Genomic DNA, 19,515 nt, shown 5'->3' on the forward strand with positions numbered 1-19,515 from the left:
CAGAGTCCTATTTTAAACTTCTCTCGCTTTCAGAGAGAGATTTGAAGCAAGTTGAAATTAAAACCGTGTAAAAAAAAAAAAAAAGATAATTCAAGAGGAGTCACAAATCAAAATACTGAAAAATAATGCCGAGGGCTGGGATCGAGTTACCTCCGAGCTCTGCGGTGCGATTCGGCAGACGTCAGGTCGTGTGCGAAGACGGGTACCGTGTGACTGGACGAGCCCATCTAACGAGGGGGTGAGCCCGAGCAGAGGAGCGACCCGCGAACGCCTCTTCTTAAGAGGAGCTGCAGAATAAAAAGCCTCTCCTGAGCAGGAACGATGGGCCGGGGAGAAGGTGGTGGCCCGGGAAGCCTTGCCGAAAGTCCGCCGTTCGTAACCAGCGGTTCGTTCCTTCCGTGTGAAATGTGACAACTCTTGTGCTTTACAAAGTATTCTGAGATCACGTAAGCAAAAGTCCTTTGTCCGCCAGAGGCGTGATCTAGAAATGAATCTCTCTTTGTCACTTTGTCTTCGGGTGTTTGGTCTCTAATCTTTACAACCGCCAAAGCGGGCATCCTCAGGACTGGTCCCACGGCCCTGCCACCCGATCCCGGGCTCAGCGTCGCCGCCCGCCTGTCTGTGAGGACAGCGCCACTTACTTTCGTGTCGCTCCCCCAGCTCAGGGCTAAAGAACCCCTGAGTGTTCCCCTACTTCCTTCGGACTGAAGTCCACACTCGTGATGTAGAAGGCCTCCAGGCCGGCCCCAGCCTACTGTCCAAAGCTTGTTACTTGTTGGACAAGCCCCCAGCCCGGACCAAATCGATCTGGTTGCTGTGCCTTTCGCCTGGGATTGTCCTCTTATCTTTCCAGAATTAGGTCTTCGTTCTGGACCTGGCTTAAACCCCTCCTTCCGCTTCCTGCCCTCGCGCCTCCAGTCACTACAGAGCATTTGGTAGCCACCCTCTTCGGTGGCTGTTAGGTTTTCCCAGCGCGTGTTAGGTGCTCTCAGAGTGGAGGGCCCACACCTGACGTGTTCGTAGTTCTCATATTTAGGTACGTTTCCGTATGTTTTGGCTGGTTGGAAAGAAAAGTGACCTGATTTCGTTCAACCTGACTCCCAGGAATTTAAAAACAAACTCTGATTTGGAAAAACACTGACCAACGAACTGAATTTTCGCTGGAAGAAAAAAAATTACCACTGTACTAATTTTGCATTTGCGTTTTGTGAACTCACAGCACATCTGCCTGATTGTCCCTCCACCTCGGCAGAGGAAGACCTTTGTGGTGTGAGCACGCCGTTTTCAAGAGGGAGGCTTTAAACTTGAGTCAGTAAGGACCCCTTTTGTCCCTCCCTTTGGACCCGGGGTTTGGCACCAGGGACGCATGTCACAGCTGCTGTCGAGTTGGACGCTGAAGGTCACACGAGTGAATGGTCGCGCCTCTAGAGGCTTGAGGGCCTTAAGACAAAAACAGGATTTCTCTTGGGAATATGAGTGAGAAGTCATGGCTCAAAATCTAAGAAATCTGGAGCACCTGGGTGGCTCAGTCGGTTAAGCATCTGACTTTGGCTCAGGGCATGATCTCATGGCTGTGAGCTTGAGCCCCGTGTCAGGCGAGCATGAGAGCCCCGCTTCTCTCTCCCTCTCTTTCTCTCTCTCTCCCTCTCTCCCTCTCTCCCTCTCTCTCTGCCCCACGCTCACTCCCTCTCTTTCTCAAAAAAAAAAAAAAAAAAAAAAAAAAAAATCTCAGGAATCTGCTCCTTGATTATCTACCAAAATTAAAACTCGAAATCAGAATAAAGTCACATAAGTCTCTAAAAGCAAGTTGCTGGGGCGCCAGGATGGCTCAATCGGTTGAGCATCTGACTTCGGCTCAGGTCATGATCTCGAGTCCGTGAGTTCGAGCCCCACATCAGGCCCTGTGTTGACAGCTCGGAGCCTGGAGCCTGCTTCGGATTCTGTGTCTCCCTCTCTCTCTGCCCCTCCCCACTCATGCTCTGTCTCACTCTCAAAAATGAATAAATGTCTAAAAAAAATTTTTTTTAAAGCAAGTTGCCCTATTCCGGTGTTCCTGAGTTGGCTCATCCCGCTCTTGTGGGCCACGCAGCCACCAGGCCTCAGTGCTGAGGATTAAGCCGTGGCTTCTGTCCCTCGCTCTGACAGCTTCCCTGACCACTGAGGACAGACCGGCAGCTTGTTCTTCTCAGGCCCCGTTGTCCTCATAGGTGGACGGGACTGTTTGGGTGGCCCTGCAGAGGACAGGAGGTGGGGCTCAGCAGAGGAAGAAGAGTCATGCTGAGAGAAGGTGGAGAGAGTGAACAATGAAAGGAGGCGGGAAAGAAGGAAGGCTTTTTGGGAGCACTGAGCCAGCCTCAGCATGGACTCTGATTGGAACCCACCACTCCTGGCCTCTGCCGCCCCCCTCAGTCTCCTCTTGAGAAGAAAAGGGAGCCTTTTCTGCCAGTGAGTCTGGAAAACGGAACTGGGCGTGCAAGGCTCAGGCCCTCCTGGGTTTCCTCTTTTCCTGCCTGTGGAAGGGGCTCCTTGACTCGCCCGGATGGGGCCCTGCAGGTGTTCAGTGAGGCCGGGGAACCCCCAGCGGGGGGAGATGTCATTCCCCGGGGGACATGGGGCAGAGTATGGGAACACCTTTTTTGGTCTAGATTCAAAGTTTATGTTTCTGAAAAGTTCCAAGACTAGTGTGCAGTGGAGAGGGACATTTAAGAAAGTAGATAAACGGCTGGTTTATTGCCATTGTTTAACCTGGTGGTTGGTTCGTGACGTTCAAGTTGTGTCTGGGTTTGAGAGGGATTGGTGGTGATAAAAGTTACCCAAAATAATGAGTCATGACGTACTTGGGCTTTGAAAGGATGCCCCAGTCCTGAAAATGCTAACGTCACTCAAGTGCAAATACATGGTTTGCATCATATGTCTCAGTCTATCCAGTTTATATCCCACGGTAGGTTTTGAGAACTGTCCCCACGACAGGCTTCAGTTCACAGAGGGACTTGCATAGTGAACCATACCAGGCATCAAGCGCCATAAACGTAAGACAGTCGCCAGCGCTCTTCACGCACCTCCTCTCTGTCGCCCTGTCTGATGGCCACTCTCCACCCTCGAGGAAATTGTCATTTTCCTCACCAGTCCCCAGACTCTGGGGCCCATCAAACTTGAGCACTCCTCTTGCTCAAGTCTGTTGCTCCCCCGACCACACACACACACACGCACACACACACACACGCACACTTCATTATAAATTGGGACTTGCGTTAAGCCACGTTAAGGAATTTAAGATCTGTCATTTTGATATCAAGGGGCACCCTAAAAACTTCCGTAAGCACGAAGTCCCATGGAGGGCTTGTTCAATGCAGATTTCCACACCGGCCATCGGAGTTTCAATTCTATAGTTCTAGGTCAGGAATTGCCACCATGTTTCTCCCTCATCTCTGACACGATCAAGGGCCATGGTGTGGACCTCCTTGGTTTCTTGCGTGGAACTCCGTCTCCTGAGCCTGGACGTCTGTGTCTTTCCCCAGGTTAGGGAAGTTTTCACCTATTATTTCCTCAAACGAGTTTTCTGCCCCCTTCTCTTCTTCTGGGACCCCCCTGTAATGCGAATGTTTGCTCACTTAATGACGCCCGAGACACCCCTTAACCCATCCTCATTTCTAAAAATGCTTCATTTCTGCCGTTCAGCTTGGGCGCTTTCTGTGACCCTGTCTTCCAGATCACTGATCTGTGCTGCTCCCGCTAATCTGCTGACTCCCTCTAGTGTATTTTAAGTAAGCTCTATGCCCAGTGTGGGGCTTGAACTCACGACCCTGAGATCAAGAGTCACACGCTTTTCCGACGGAACCAGCCAGGTGCCCTTCTAGTGTATTTTTCATTTCAGTTATTGTATTCCTCAGCTCTGATTGGTTCCTCTCGATATGTGCTATCTTAATTGATGTTCTCGCTGAGTTCCTCCACTCCTCTCCAGTCTGGTGGCATCTTTATGAATAACCATTACCTTGAACTCTATCAGGTAGATGGCTTATCTCCATCTCGTAGGTCTTTTCTGAGGTTTCGTCATGGTCTTTTGTTTGGAGCATAATCCTCTGTCCCATTTTGCTTGACCTTCTGTGTTTGCTTTAGTGAATTAGGCAGAACGACTACTTGAACTTGAAGGAATGCTCTTGTGTCTGGTCATGCACGGTGTGGACTCTGCCTGGTGACTCTGGCTGGAGCTGTGGCTGGTGTGAGTTGGGGGTCCCCGGGCGCTTTGCTCTGGGCTGCTCTGGTGGGACAGCAGGAGCTGAAGCCGGTGCAGGCTGGGATGTCCAGGGACGCTCTGTGCAGGGGGCACGCTGCTGGGGTAGCTGGGGCTGAGGCAGGCAGTGCTGGGGGATTCCGTCAGTTAATTCCGAAAATAGAAGGGGAGGAGGGATGTTACTGGGAAAAGAACCCGTAACAGACTTTGCATTGGAGTACCGTATTGGGATTAAATGCAGCAGCAAGTAACAGAAAAAGCCCCAAATAACAGTAACTTTAAGAAGATACAGTTTATTTCTCGCATGTGGGAAGTCTGTAGCTAGTTCAGAGCTGGTATCACTGTTGAGGGGGTCATGGACTGAGGCTCCTTCCAGGGAGTTTTCTTCATGCTTGACAACTTAACCATTTAGACTGAGAAAACGTAGTCGTTACTGGGGCACAGACGGTCGCGTACCCAGCGAGCGCCATGGAGCTTGGTCGCTGTTGAAGAAGGGAAGAAAGGACGTGGGGTGTGGTAGGCAGCGCTGGTGTTTGCGGAGATCTGACTGTCGGGCACCTCCTGGTGAGACCACGGGACTAATTCCAGCCAGGTAGCTATGAGGAGTGACACGCGGCGAGAAGACCATGCACAGATTCTCCAGCAGCTCTCCCCCCCCCCACACCCCCACAGCAACCACGAAAGCCACAGGGGACACACGACACCGTTCCCAGATACTGGTGCCTCTGTCCGCCGGGGTCCCCGAGAGGCCGTGTGGCATAAGCCCTGGCAGCCTGCTGGCACGAAGAAATGCATCAAACCATTGGGATTTATTTGGCGGGGATTTGCTGCTTCAACAGAAGCGAGATCATCCAATCTAGTAGGTTTGGGGACCTCTAGCCACAGGTCAGGGGGTGGAAGGAGGATGCCGTCAAAACAGCCTCAAGTCAAACCCGTGTCCTGTACCTTTGGCCCACTCCCAACGGGCATCGGTCAACTGACTCTGAATCCGTTTGTGGCGGGAGTCTAACTCAAATGTACGTCATGATTGCCACCTAGTGGGGAATCGACACTTGTTCAGATTTCAATTGGCTTTCAATCAAGCAGGTGTTGCTACAGAATTGCTTTACCTTTTTCTTTTTAATGTTTATTTTTGAGAGAGAGAGAGAGAGAGAGAGAGAATGAGAGGGGGAGGGGCAGAGAGAGAGGGAGACACAGAATTGGAAGCAGACTTCAGGCTCTAAGTTCTGAGCACAGAGCGTGGTGTGGAGCTCGAACCCACGAACCATGAGATCGTGACCTGAGCCGAAGTCAGACGCTTCACCGAAGGAGCCACCCAGGCGCCCCAAGAATCGCTTTAACTTTGAAAGGAAATGTTCAGGCCCCATTCTGGTTGATGAACTGAACTGATACTAATTTTCATGTGTTACTATTTAAATAGGATAACTTGGAAAGAAGGAATGGACAGCTGCCAACTTAAGAATTCAGCGTAATATCCAGGCTATGTCAGTTTTTCTGTTCTGGTTGTAACCTCGACTACAGAGATCTCGATTTCCTCGATGCTGTTCAGAACATCACAGTGGTCCATGACATTGACCTGTTGGTCTGGAAGCCGCAAGTAACTCAGGTGTAAGACATAAGTGTGCCAAAGGGACTAGACAAGCCAACTCTTCATATCAGGTGCTGGATCAGTCAGGGTCCAGTAAGAAAACCATCGTAGATTTTGTTGTAAACTATTAACAACAGAGGTGAGTTCATACAAGAAGGCTGGGGGCACCTGGGGGGGCTCAGTCTGTTAAATGTCCGACTCTTGATTTCAGCTCAGGTCATGAGCTCACGGTTTGTGAGATTGAGCCCCGTGTCAGGCTCTGTGCTGACAGCACGGAGCCTGCTTGGGATTCTCTCTCTCCCTCTCTCCCTGCCCCTCCCCAACTCGCTCTCTCTCTCTCTCTTAAAATAAATAAACATTTTCCATGGGGCGCCCGGGTGGCTCAGTTGGTTGAGCGTCCAACTTTCGCTCAGGTCATGATCTCACAGTCCGTGAGTTCGAGCCCCGCGTCGGTCTCTGTGCTGACAGCTCAGAGCCTGGAGCCTGCTTCGGATTCTGTGTCTCCCTCTCCCTGCCCCTCCCCCACTCATGCTCTGTCTCTCTCTGTCTCAGAAATAAATAAACATTAAAAAAAATTAAAAAATTTTTCCAAAAACACAAGGAGGTTGAACTAGCACAGAGGGGACACTGATGTCGCAAATATGAATAATTCAGGAAGTAGCTAACCACCCCCGGGATAAAGCAGGGTCACCACAACGTAGGAGCTCAGAGGATAGGACGCACATCTCCGAAAGAGATGCCACACTGGTGCTTGGGCCTCCGGTGGGGACAGAGACACCCAGCAGGTGGTTGGTACTCAAACCTCCAGTTGGGGTGTGACCTAGCAGGTGTGCACGCCCCTGAGGGGGTTACAGCCACTGGTGCCGAGACCTTTGGGGGGGACGCACCACGGCTGCTGCTAGGGCTACCCGCAGCATCAGGAAACTGGGGCCACTGCTGTCCCCTGTTGCTCAAGGGACACTGGCAGAAGCTAGAATGAGGAAGTAAGCCCCTTCCCTCCTCCTCCTGCCTGCCGTCCTCTTCCCATTGCTTCCTTCTCAGAACCCCACCAGCCGGCAGGGGACCATGTCCGGCAGGACATGGAATCTGCAGACCCCGCCCCCCGCGACCGAACAGAATGGACAGGCGGGCCTGGATCTGAGAGAGAGCGAACACCCAGCGGAACACGTAATGACAGCGGCCCCAGGGTGGGGCAGCCCCAGCTCTGACCTTGGCCAACTCTAACATTAGGCAGATGGCCCCGTTTGCTCCCCCGCAGCCTCATCGTAAAAGCCCTTTCTAGTTCTCAGATTCTGTGAGGCTAGGTTGATCCCTGACTCCAAGATCACACGCAGCCCAAGTCGATGCCTGGGAGAGGAGGTGTTTCTTAGATTGGCATTGACGGTGTGCTTCGTAACATGGTTTGCCCCGCGTGGACGCAAGCTGACCTCGCTGGGGGCTCTCACCTTCGTCCATCCCCACTGTACTTTACCGTGATCAGGACAACGGGGTGCCTGGGGGGCTCAGTCGGTTCTGCGTCCAACTCTGACTCAGGTCGTGATCTCGCAGTTCGTGGGTTCGAGTCCCACGTCGGGCTCTGTGCTGACAGCTCGGAGCCTGGAACCCGCTTCGGATTCTGTGTCTCCCTCTCTCTCTGCCCCTCCCCTGCTCGCACTCTGTCTCTCTCTCTCTAATAAGTAAACATTGGGGCGCCTGGGTGGCTCAGTCGGTTAAGCGTCCGACTTCAGCTCGGGTCACGATCTCGCGGTCCGTGAGTTCGAGCCCCGCGTCGGGCTCTGGGCTGACGGCTCAGAGCCTGGAGCCTGCTTCCCATTCTGTGTCTCCCTCTCTCTCTGCCCCTCCCCCGTTCATGCTCTGTCTCTCTCTCTGTCTCAAAAATAAATAAACGTTAAAAAAAAAAAACACTAATAAGTCAACATTAAAATAATAATAAAAGCTGAAAATGGAATTTTCAGTAATCGGAAATGATAAGACCTATCATGTGATGGATTTATATCCCATAAACATTAACTACAGGCAGGGGGTCTCTAAAAGAGCGAACATCGGAGTCCTTTCCGCAGACCAAGTTCTGTCTCAGACATCTAAAAGACAAATACGACATATTCCCTGCTGTATTTAGCTCTCTCGGACGCCAGCCAACAACCCGCATGCAATGGTTCCGAGCACAGAAGGTGTGCAAAGATAACCACAGTCCACCCTCAGAAAGGTGGGCCAATTCGGGTTCAATCCTGGATCTTCCACTTACGCGTAAGCCGATAATCCTTTACTTAACCTCTCTGAGCTCAGGTTTAACACCCATGGAAGTGTTGTTCCTGTGAGGGGGGAAGATAGCTCCCGGCTTAAAATAAACGTTCGGTAAATATCTGTTTTCTCCCTCCACGTAGGAGGGACTTAGGGAAGCAAGTGGCAAGGAAATAAGATTATTTTTAATTTCCGCGTCGGTCATTTTGGAAAATGTATAGATTATATTGAAGTTACTGACTAGGACATTTTGCTTCTAAAAACTTTAAATTTCAGGGGCGCCTGGGGGTTGCAGTCGGTTGAGTCGGTTGAGCTTGATCTCCGCTCAGGTCATGATCTTGTGGTTCCTGGGTTTGAGCCCCGCGTCAGGCTGCGCGCTGGTGGCACAGAGCCTGCTTTGGGATTCTGTCTCTCTTTCTCTCTGCCCCTCCCCTGCCTGTCCGTGTGTGTGCACGCGCTCTCTCTCTTCCTCTCAAAATAAATAAATAAACTTAAAAATAATTTAAAAACCTTAAATTTTGAGAAGTGGTTTGACATGCTTTAGAACACATACATGGCGTGTTTTAGTTTGATATCTTATACTGGACTGGAAAGGAGTTGTTATCTACTCTGTGTCCAAAAAAATGATCAAACGCATGAGTCCTTATATGAGGATTAAATGCATTTAATATTTTTGAGGCGCCTGGGTGGTTCAGTCGGTTAAGCATCTGACTTCGGCTCAGGTCATGATCTTGCGGTTCACGAGTTCAAGCCCCGCCTCGGGCTCTGTGCTGATGGCTTGGACCCCAGAGCCTGCTTCCGATTCTGTGTCTCCCTCTCTCTCTGTCCCTCCCCTGCTTGTGCTCTTTCTTTCTCTCTCTCTCTCTCTCAAAAAATAAATAAACATAAAAAACTTTTTTAATACATTAATATTTTTAAGTACTTATTTTTAAAGTGTTTTTAATGTACAGGGCCTAGCACATAGCATGTTACTCTATGTAAGTATTTGATTAGTTAAAAAAATCTAAGAGAAATGAGGCTGATCTGAATTCTGTGTTAGTTGAGGCTGTAATTGAATGGATATTTATCAGTCCATCAGAGGGTCTCCTTACATGGTAGGGGGTTGCTGCTTCTTTCAAGGCCCTGGGCTGACCTGTGTGCAAACACGGGGGACAGATGGAGCCACCCACAGCATCCATGCACCCCGTTGCTGCAGCGAACGCTCTGGCCAAAGCCAAATGAGTTTCAACTCCCAAAGAAGTAGAGGGTGGTTCACAGGCTTTATGTTCCCCTTAAGAAAAAACCGTAACACATCTGCGATTGATTCCTGCTGTAGCCTGTTCCGAGGCGCTGCTGAATTCAGGACTGAGTGCCAGGAGGGCCTAGCAAGCTGTCCTTATCTGTTAAGCCATTTTATAACTAACGTTATGCCCAGGAGGCAGGTAGGTTGGAGCCGGTTGTGTGGATATAAGTACGCTTTGCTGCGACTTCTGTCCCCGAGGGCGTGGCCTCACTCTGTGCACTGAGCCCCCTGTGGCTCTGCCCATCGTCCCGCCAGCGAGAGGCAGCCGCTACGCTGTGTTGAGGCTTCTGAACATGCCCAAGCCTTTCTCGGTCCCAGAGTGTGTGCTCACGGCCCTCCTGGCCAGCCGCCTCGGGAGCACGGGATGCACCCCGGGGGAGTGCACTGCGTCCGTAGTCTCCATGCACAAGACCCGGGCGGACCTAGTTGGACGCGAAGGCTTCTGTGGGCTGCTTCCAGAAACCTCCGGGGAGAAAAGTGCTCCTTCTGGGGAAGGAGAACCACGCAAAGCCAAGCCAGGCCCGTCATCAAGAAGGCAGCAGATCACCTTACGTCTGAATGGGAAGCCCGGATGTGGCATGACAGATGAGGATTCGAGGCTGTCACCGTTCATCTCACTGCTGACTTCAAGTCATTCTGTTGGAAGATGGCGGACGTATGGGACAAGCAAGACAATGGGCCCCAAGGGCGTGCTCAAGCCTAACAGCCTGGACACGAAGCCGCAGGGGCAATGGAGGCTGGGTGCTCGTTTCCAACCGCCAGACTCCTGCTTGGGGCTTTTTAATATTGTCACCTTGATAATGAGCCAAAGCAGGCCTTCCTGAAAAAGCTGTTTCCATGCCTGGAATGGAGAATAAGACCGAAAATGGGCAGGGGTAGAATTCCCGTGAAGAATGGACAGTTCAACTTTGGGCTGGCTGTGATTCTCAAAAGGAATATGTCCCTTTCTCAGGAACATAAGAAGTCAGACCTCAAGTTTTTAAAATAATTACAGAGAGGGGCACCTGGGTGGCTCAGTCAGTTAAGCTTCCAGCTCTTGGTGTTGGTTCAGGGCATGATCTCGCGGTTCATGGGTTCGAGCCCCGAGTCAGGCTCTGCATTGGCAGCATGGAGCCTGCTTGGGATTCTCTCTCTCCCTCTCTCTCGAAATAAATAAACTAAAAAAATTAAAAAGTAAATAATATAAAGTAATTACAAAGAAATGAATGTCTGACAAACACAAAACATATTCATACTTATCCTGGTTATCATGTTCAGGCTGTCTGAGATCAATAATAGTTCACTAACTGGGGCGCCTGGGTGGCTCAGTCGGTTGAGCGTCCAGCTTCGGCTCAGGTCATGATCTCACGGTTCGTGGGTTCAAGCCCCGCGTCGGGCTCTGTGCTGACGGCTCAGAACCTGGAGCCTGCTTCAGATTCTGTGTCTCCCTCTCTCTGCCCCGCTCACACTCTGTTTCTGTCTGTCTCTCTCTTGCTCTCAAAAATAAATAAAGATTAAAAAAAATAAATAATATTTCACTAATTACGTGGGAGCTAAAGCAATGTGAGCTACACTTAGGCGATCTCTTCCTTTTGTAGCAGAAAAGGAAGACATTCTTGGTTGGCCTAATGTGTCCGGAAATCACATTAGGATGAAAACAAGGTAAGCATCCTTTTGGTACTTTGGTCTCAGCAGTTTCTTACCAAGTTCCAAATATCAGTGAGAGAGACCGAAGTTCCAATTCATACAAGATGAAATACTTTTTATATAACGGGACTTTTATTTCGGTTTTAAACCTTGCTCTGTAAACCTTCACCATCCAATACAGGAGCCACTAGGCTCTATGTGGCTATTTAAATCTAGATTATAATTGGGGCGCCTGGGTGGCTCAGTCGGTTAAGCGGCCGACTTTGGCTCAGGTCACGATCTCGCGGTCTGTGAGTTCGAGCCCCGCGTCGGGCTCTGGGCTAACAGCTCAGAGCCTGGAGCCCGTTTCAGATTCTGTGTCTCCCTCTCTCTGACCCTCCCCCGTTCATGCTCTGTCTCTCTCTGTCTCAAAAATATATAAAACAAAAAAGTTAAAAAAAAAATAAATCTAGATTATAATTAATGTAAAATTCAGTTCGCGAATCATAACTTGTCACATTTCAGGTGCTCAATGGCAGATAAGCAACCACACTGCACAGAGAACGTTTCCGTCCCAAGGAAGGCTCTATTAAGCAAAGTTCTATACACTTTTATTATAGCAGCCACCCCTCCCCCAAATGTTCATACATAATAACTAAGCTTCGCCAATTATTTCATTATTTAAAATATTTAGGGGTGCCTGGTGGCTCAGTCTGTTAAACGTCAGACTCTTGATTTCTGCTCAGGTCATGATCCCAGAGTTGTGGGATCAAGTCCCACGTCGGTATGGAGCCTGCTTAAGATTATCTCTCTCTCCCTCTGCCCCCCTTCCCCACTCACGCTCGCTCTCTCTATATAATAAAAAATAAAAATAAAAAAATAAGTTAAGCTATTAAAGTAGTTAAGCTGATTTATCTAGCTGCATGGTCATCAATAAAGCATATTAGCAATAAATTTATACTACTGGCAATATGGAACACAGTACATGAAATATAAACTCAGGAACCAGCTTGCTGTTTAACCAAAGGGTGAGTGATTAGATAAGTCTATCATTGAACATGGGTCATGACCATTTCACGAAATTGGCATTGTGAGTTTTTTTTAAATCTCTACTCATGTTTCCTCAAAAAAAGGCGGAGAAAAAAGAAATCTTATAATCCTTATGTGTGGTGAGAAAGAATGTATATTAAACTTTTGAAGAAACAGAACTTTGCCTCTTCCCGTGAGTAAAACGAACACGGTTAATCATTGAGTATCCACAATTTATCTTTTCTAGGATTGTGGCATGGCCCATATAAAGAATCCACACTTTGAGCTCATTTCCCGTTTGGGAAAATATTCCTACCTTGGCTCTTTCTCAGCCTCTGGTTGACCGAGGTGGTCATATTAGGATTAACCAAAATGTGTCGGTGGTGGGGGAAAAAAATCAGCCTTGAAAGAAACACTGAAATGTTGCTTTCTTAAACAGGCTTTGAAAAATTGTCTCATTTAACTTATGGTTACTTACTCAACTCATAATCCGGTGAAGGAGAGATAAGGTCATGTCACCCACTTGCTATTTATATTGCTGAGTACTCGTCAGCTTTCCGAAGAAGCTGAACATCGTGTCCAGTACTTTGCAAAATTCTTTTGAATCCTCTAATGATCACTTCGGTAGAAAATGTCAACCAGGCCAACTCGGCTGTCTTTCGCAGGCTCTCGTTTTATATTTAACTTTGAAAATAGAGCCACAATCCTTTCAGACAATCAGCCTGCTCACTCCCGCTGGTGGATTTAATTCGGGGCGAAAGGAAAAGTGGGCGGCAGGTAAATGTTAATGTCACGGTTGGGCAGGGAGTTGTAGCAATTTCAAGCCACGCCTTGATCTGTCACGCTCTTAGTGAGGCATCGTCTTACATTACATTGCATTACTTTTCTAGCTATCATCTACTCCTAAATAACTACTTTTCGTGAACGCTTATCATGTGCTAATCACTAGAATACAAGACAGTAGTTTAGTCTCCACGTTATCTTGCCAGGTAGGCATCATTATCCTCGTTTTAGAAACGAGAAGGCCGAGGCTCCAGCGGGCCTGTGACATGCCTGCCCAGGGCTGCACGAGCCAGTCAGTGCCAGAGTCCGGCTTTGGACCCAAGACAGTATGATTCAGTCCCAGACTCCTTCCAGGCACGACGGCGATCCCCTTCTCAGCCTACGTGATTTGAAGTTCTGGAATTCTTTGGGCTCGCGCTCTCGCCACGGGAACATGTCTTAATTTGGGGACAATTATTCAGAGGCTGGGACAAATACGACCTATCAAACCACGACAGCCATACTGCCTACTCCCATTTTTCTACCACTGACGGTTCTTCCCCTGACCAGTCCATGTGGGTTTGAACCCATGTAGGGTCAAGATACCAGGGGAAAAGAAGCTATTGGACTAAATCACTAGGGCTGGTTTCTGGGTTTGGTTTTGTAATTCAGTAATAAGGCTATTTTAGCTGAGCAGTGAGCCCCTAAAACTGTAGTTAGAAATTTGTATTATATGTCTCACTAGATAAATAGATAGATAGATGATAGATAGATAGATAGATAGATAGGTACATACATACATACAGAGTGTATATATATATATATATATATATATATATATATACTGAGAGATATATAAATCTGGAAAGTGAACCCCTAAAACTGTAGTTAGAAATTTGTATTATATGTCTCACTAGATATATTGATAGATAGATGATAGATAGATAGATAGATACGTACGTACATACATACAGAGTGTATATATATATATATATATATATATATATATATACTGAGAGATATATAAATCTGGAAAGTGAACCCCTAAAACTGTAGTTAGAAATTTGTATTATATGTCTCACTAGATGGATAGATAGATAGATGATAGATAGATAGATAGATAGATATGTACGTACATACATACAGAGTGTATATATATATATATATATATATATATATATATATACTGAGAGATATATAAATCTGGAAAGTGAACCCCTAAAACTGTAGTTAGAAATTTGTATTATATGTCTCACTAGATAGATAGATAGATAGATAGATGATAGATAGATAGATACGTACATACATACATACATAGAGTATATATATATATATATATATATATACTGAGAGATATATAAATCTGGAAAGTGAACCCCTAAAACTGTAGTTAGAAATTTGTATTACATGTCTCACTAGATAGATAGATAGATGATAGATACATATATACATACATACATAGGGGGTGTATATATATATATATATATATATATATATATGTATATATATATATACTGAGAGATATATAAATCTGGACAGTAAGCCCCTAAAACTGTAGTTAGAAATTTGCATTATATGTCTCACTAGATAGATAGATGATAGATAGATACATATATACATACACACATACATACATAGGATGTGTATATATATATATGCCGAGAGATACAAATTCGGGGTAGAACTGTTTAGATCTTCATTTTTATTTATTTTTTTAAGTTTCCTTATTTATTTTGAGAGCGAGTTTCTCTCTCAGGGGAGATCAGGGGAGGGACAGAGAGCGAGGGAGAGAGAGAATGCCAAGCAGGCTCTGCACCATCAGCGCAGAGCCGGGTGTGGGGCTCGAACCCATGATCGGTGAGACCATGAGCCGCGCCGAAATCAAGAGTCGGATGCCTAACCCACTGAGCCACCCAGGCGCCCCTAGATCTTGATTTTTAAAATCTGCAATATTTATTTTTATGTTCAGTTAAGGAACTCAGTGTGAGCTCTTTTATGCAGCCTCGCCTAAAACAACCTGTCACAGCAAATCCAGAAAGTCATTGGTGCTTTGAAATATGACCTTCGCGCTCATCTGCACTTCACATCGTCTCAAACCGTATTTTTAACATTTTGGGAAAATACGCAACGCGATGTATTTTTCAAAGAGTTAAGGAACTGGGGCAAAGGGCAAATGAGGGGAGAGAAAAACAAAACGAAACCAGGGGAGAGAGGTTAGTACATACTCCATGCTGTGCTGTGTGTGAGTCATTCATGGCATCTCGATTTAAAAATAAAACAGCACACAACCTGCTTTCCCCAAAATGTGGCTTCTTGCGCGGGAATCTCCGTCTATTTTTTTCAGCGTTGGAACTTCTTATCCTTTTTTGTACTTGGTTCTTTCTACCCTGCCTTGGGAAATATCCCGCTTGATTTTTGTCCATTTTCTATTTTTTTTTTTTTTTTTTTTCCTCTAATAGGCAACCATCCACAGCAGCCTGAGACAATGAAAACTCACTGGCGCTTTTTTAAGCAAGTGATGACGAGGAGCATTTGAGGATGCGTTCGTCAGGTTCGTTGGAACTTCTTATGCGGGCAAGCTCATGTTTCCAATTCGGGACTCAGAGCAAGCAATCAGCTGTATAGACGCTTGACGTTAGCGCTGAGAGCCGCGGTATCTTTAGCAGCTCACAATGTAGGGTGACGCCAATTGGATGAGTCGTCCCCATGGAAAACAGCCCACTTGGCGTATGTTCCCGAAGCTACGATCTGGCAGCGGTACCGAGACCTTTCTTCTAGAAATTGCTGTTACCGCCACACACGGGAGACAGATCCAAAAGGGGAAATTTAGTTTTTCCACCGGCTCGTCTTTTGCCGTGAAGCTTGTGTAGGGCACCCTCCATAAAATCCCTTTTGCAAAGTGAAAACATCGATAGCATTCTTCACGTCACTATTTTCCGTGGATGAGTTGAACGTGGTAACGTGGAATGTAAATACCTCTACATGTAACTACAAAATGTTTTAAATAAAATGGGAAGCGTGCATTATTTTCATTTTGTGCCACTGTAAATATGGAAAGAAGTAATCGGATATACTAGGCAGAATGGGGGGGGGGTAGATGGGGCCTAAATCTCTAAAATCAATGTTTGCTGCATTTTTATTTTTCCTTTCAATGACTTAAAAAAAAAAAAAAGGACTTTGTATTTTGGAACAGTTTTAGATTTACAGCAAAATGACACAGAAATTTCAAAGTCCCAGGGCACCTGGGTGGCTCGGTCGGTTGAGCGTCCGACTTCGGCTCAGGTCATGATCTCGCGGTCTGTGAGTTTGAGCCCCGCGTCAGGCTCTGTGCTGACAGCTCAGAGCCTGGAACCCACTTCAGATTCTGTGTGTGTGTGTGTGTGTGTGTGTGTCTCTCTCTCTCTCTCTCTCTGCCCCTCCCCTGCTCATGCTTTCTCTCTCTCTGTCAAAAATAAAGAAATATTAGAAACACAAATACTTTTAAGAAATTTCAAAGTCCATACCCCGCCCCTCCTGCACAGTTTCTCCTGTTATATTAGTGTGGTATGTGTCTTACGTTAGTGGGGGGTGTGTTACAGTGGATGAGCCAACATCGCTACCTTGTGATGAACCAAAGCCTTAAGTCTACATTAGGATTTACTCTCTGTGCGGTCGTGTTCCGGGGAGTGTGACGAATGCCTCATGTCTTGTAGCCACCATTACGGTATCATATGAAATAGCTTCATCTCCCTGAAACCCCGCCTGTTCTACTCATCCGTGCCCCCTCTCCAGCCTCCCCCAAGCCCCAGCAACAACTCACCTGTCTCTAGTTTTGGGTTTTCCAGAGCGACCTATAGTTAGAATCATATCACACGTAGCTGTGTAAGCATTGAGCTCATAAGCATTAAGCTTATATTGTAAAGGTCCTTCCATATCTTTCTGTGGCCTGATAGCTTACTTCTTTTTATTGCTGAGTGCTTTTCCATCGTATGGATGTATTGCAGTTTGTTTTTCTTAACTTTTGTTTAATATTTATTTATTTTTGAGAGAGACAGACAGAATGCAAGTGGGTTAGGGGCAGAGAGAGAGGGAGACACAGAATCGGAAGCAGGCGCCAGGCTCCGAGCCATCAGCACAGAGCCCGACGCGGGGCTCGAACTCGCCAGCCGCGAGATCGTGACCTGAGCCGAAGTCAGGCGCTCAACCGACTGAGCCACCCGGGCGCCCCAGGTTTGTTTATCCGTTCACCTACTGAAGGACATCTTCGTTGCTCGCAAGTGTTGTTAATTCTGAACAAAGCTGTAAACGCTCACGTACAGGTTTTCATGTGGACCTAAGTTTCGCCTCCTCTAGGTAAGTGCCGAGGAGTACGGTTGCTAGATCTCACAGTAAGCCCAGATTTAGCTCTGTAGGAAACCCCCAAACTGTCTTCCAAGGTGGATGTACCATTCTGCCTCCCCCCCCCCCCCCAGCAATGACAGAGAGCTGCTCCTGTTCCACAGCCTCACCAGCGTGGCACATGTCACAATCTCCCAGTCTGTGGCTTGGCTTTTCTTTTCTTTTTTTTCCCACTACTTACTCATTTAAGTAATCTCTACACCCAACGTGGGGCTTGAACTCACAACCCCGCGATCAAGAGTCACACGCTCTTCAGCCTGCAGGCGCCCCTTGTCTTCTCTGTCTCTCCACAGGGTCTTTCTCAGAGCACAAGTTTTAAATTGCAGCCAAGTCCAACTTATCAACCTCCATGGATCATGCTTTTGGTATTGTATCTAAAAAGTCATCGCAGACCTGACCGACGTCACCTAGATTTTCTCCCGTGTTATTTTCTAGAAGGTCTATAGTCTTGTGTTTCATATTCAAGTCTGTGATCTGTTTTGAGTTGTTTTGTGAAAGGTGGAAGGTCTTTTTTTTTTTTTACATGTGGCCGTCCAGTTGTTCTAGGATTATTGGTTGAAAAGTTTGCTGACCATTTTATGATGTCAGGAAGGAAAAAAAATGTCCTGGAATGTCACAGTACTGCTGGCCATCTTGGGACAGGTACCAACCTCCTGGAGGCCCACTTACTCATCCCCGTCCCACATCTCAATCTTATATTTGCAACACCTACTCCTGAGATAGTATATTGATCAAATATTGCCACAATAATGCTGTGCAATAATTCCCCTACCCCTCCCCTCCTCAAACTCAGTGGTTTAAAATGTTACTAATTTGGGGGCGCCTGGGTGGCTCAGTCAGTTAAGCATCCAACTTTGGCTAAGGTCATGATCTCATGGTTTGTGGGTTCGAGCCCCACATTGGGCTCTGTGCTGACAGCTCGGAGCCTAGAACCTGCTTCGGATTCTGTGTCTCCCTCTCTCTCTCTCTCTCTCTGCCCTCCCCCACTCATGCCCATGCACTCTCTCTCTTTCTCTCTCTCAAAAATAAACAGTCAACAAAAAAATTTTTTTAATGTTAATAATTGGGGGCCCCTGGGTGGTTCAGTCGGTTAAGCACCCAACTCTCCGTTTCAGCTCAGGTCGTGATCTCATGGTTTCGTGTGTTCGAGCCCCACATCGGGCACTGTGTTGGCAACTCGGAGCCTATTTGGGATTCTCTCTCTCCCTCTCTCTCTGCCTCTTCCCCACCCACGCGGTCTCTGTCTCTCTCAAAAATAAATAAGTGCTCACATCGGCAGCACATATACTAAAATTGGAACAATACGGAGAAGATTAGCCTGGCCCCTGCACAAGGAAATTCGTGAAGCGTTCCTTATTTTTATGAGGACTTTAAGATACAAAACAGATGAACATAAGGGAAGCAAGAATAGTATAAAAACAGGGAGGGGACAAAACATAAGAGACTCTCAAATATAGGGAACAGAGGGTTGCTGGAGGGGTGGTGGGAGGGGGGATGGGCTAAAGGGGTCAGGGGCACTAAGGAATCTACCCCTGAAATCCTTGTTGTTCTATATGCTAACTGGGATGTAAATTATAAAAATAAATAAATTTTAGAAAAATAGATAAATAAATCTTTAAGGAATAAATAAATAAAATAAAACGTTGATAATTTATCCTCAAGCTCCCAGGTCTGTGGATTGGTTGGACAGTCTCATCTGGGGGCCCAGGCCGGAGGGACGGTGGTTGGTCCTTGGGGCCAGTAGAAATACATGATACCTCTTAAGGCCTAGGCTGGGAACCGGTACACTGTCCCTTCTGCTCATATCCTATTGGCCAAAGCAAGTCACGTGGCCAAGCCCAACATCAGTGGGGCAGGAAAATACATTTTTCCCGTGAAGATGGAGAAGGGCGTGAATGTTTGTTGGACGGTGGTAAAGGAATCACAAGGTAACATGAACAGGCAAAGTTACAGGTAAAGAATTATTAACTAGAACAGGAGATTGAAGTTACAAAGGATTGGTCAAAAAGAATTAAAGGAAACTCTAAAAAATATAGGAACAGCCGATGTAAGGAGCAGCCATTACACCTAGGACTAAGAGAGAGAGTTCAAGGTAGAGGCCCCTTCTACCCCCAGGGCTGACATTCAGACCCTATTGGAGAGCCAGCTGTGGCTGGCTGGATAGCATGGAAGACAGTCTGTTCCTGTGTCGCCAAGGGCCCTCCTCAGATCTGTTATGCCAGAACCACCCCAGGGGCTTGTTACAATGCCGAGTTCTAGGCGCCACTGGAACTAACTGAATGAGAATAGGGGGAGGGAGGTAGGAATCTGTAGTTCGATCTACTACTCCAGCTAGCTTTCCCTACACGAGCTTAAGATCTTGGAGCCCTGTGAACAGAGAGACCTTGTTGATTCACTGTT

At 47.2% G+C, this 19,515-nt stretch overlaps 1 pseudogene; it reads left to right on the forward strand.

The window, feature by feature from the left end:
* Positions 1 to 18,378: 18,378 nt before the first annotated feature.
* On the forward strand, positions 18,379 to 18,476 carry LOC122216686 (annotated as a pseudogene).
* Positions 18,477 to 19,515: the final 1,039 nt, after the last annotated feature.

This window comes from Panthera leo, chromosome A3 (genome assembly GCF_018350215.1).
Source record: "Panthera leo isolate Ple1 chromosome A3, P.leo_Ple1_pat1.1, whole genome shotgun sequence".
NCBI lineage: Eukaryota > Metazoa > Chordata > Mammalia > Carnivora > Felidae > Panthera > Panthera leo.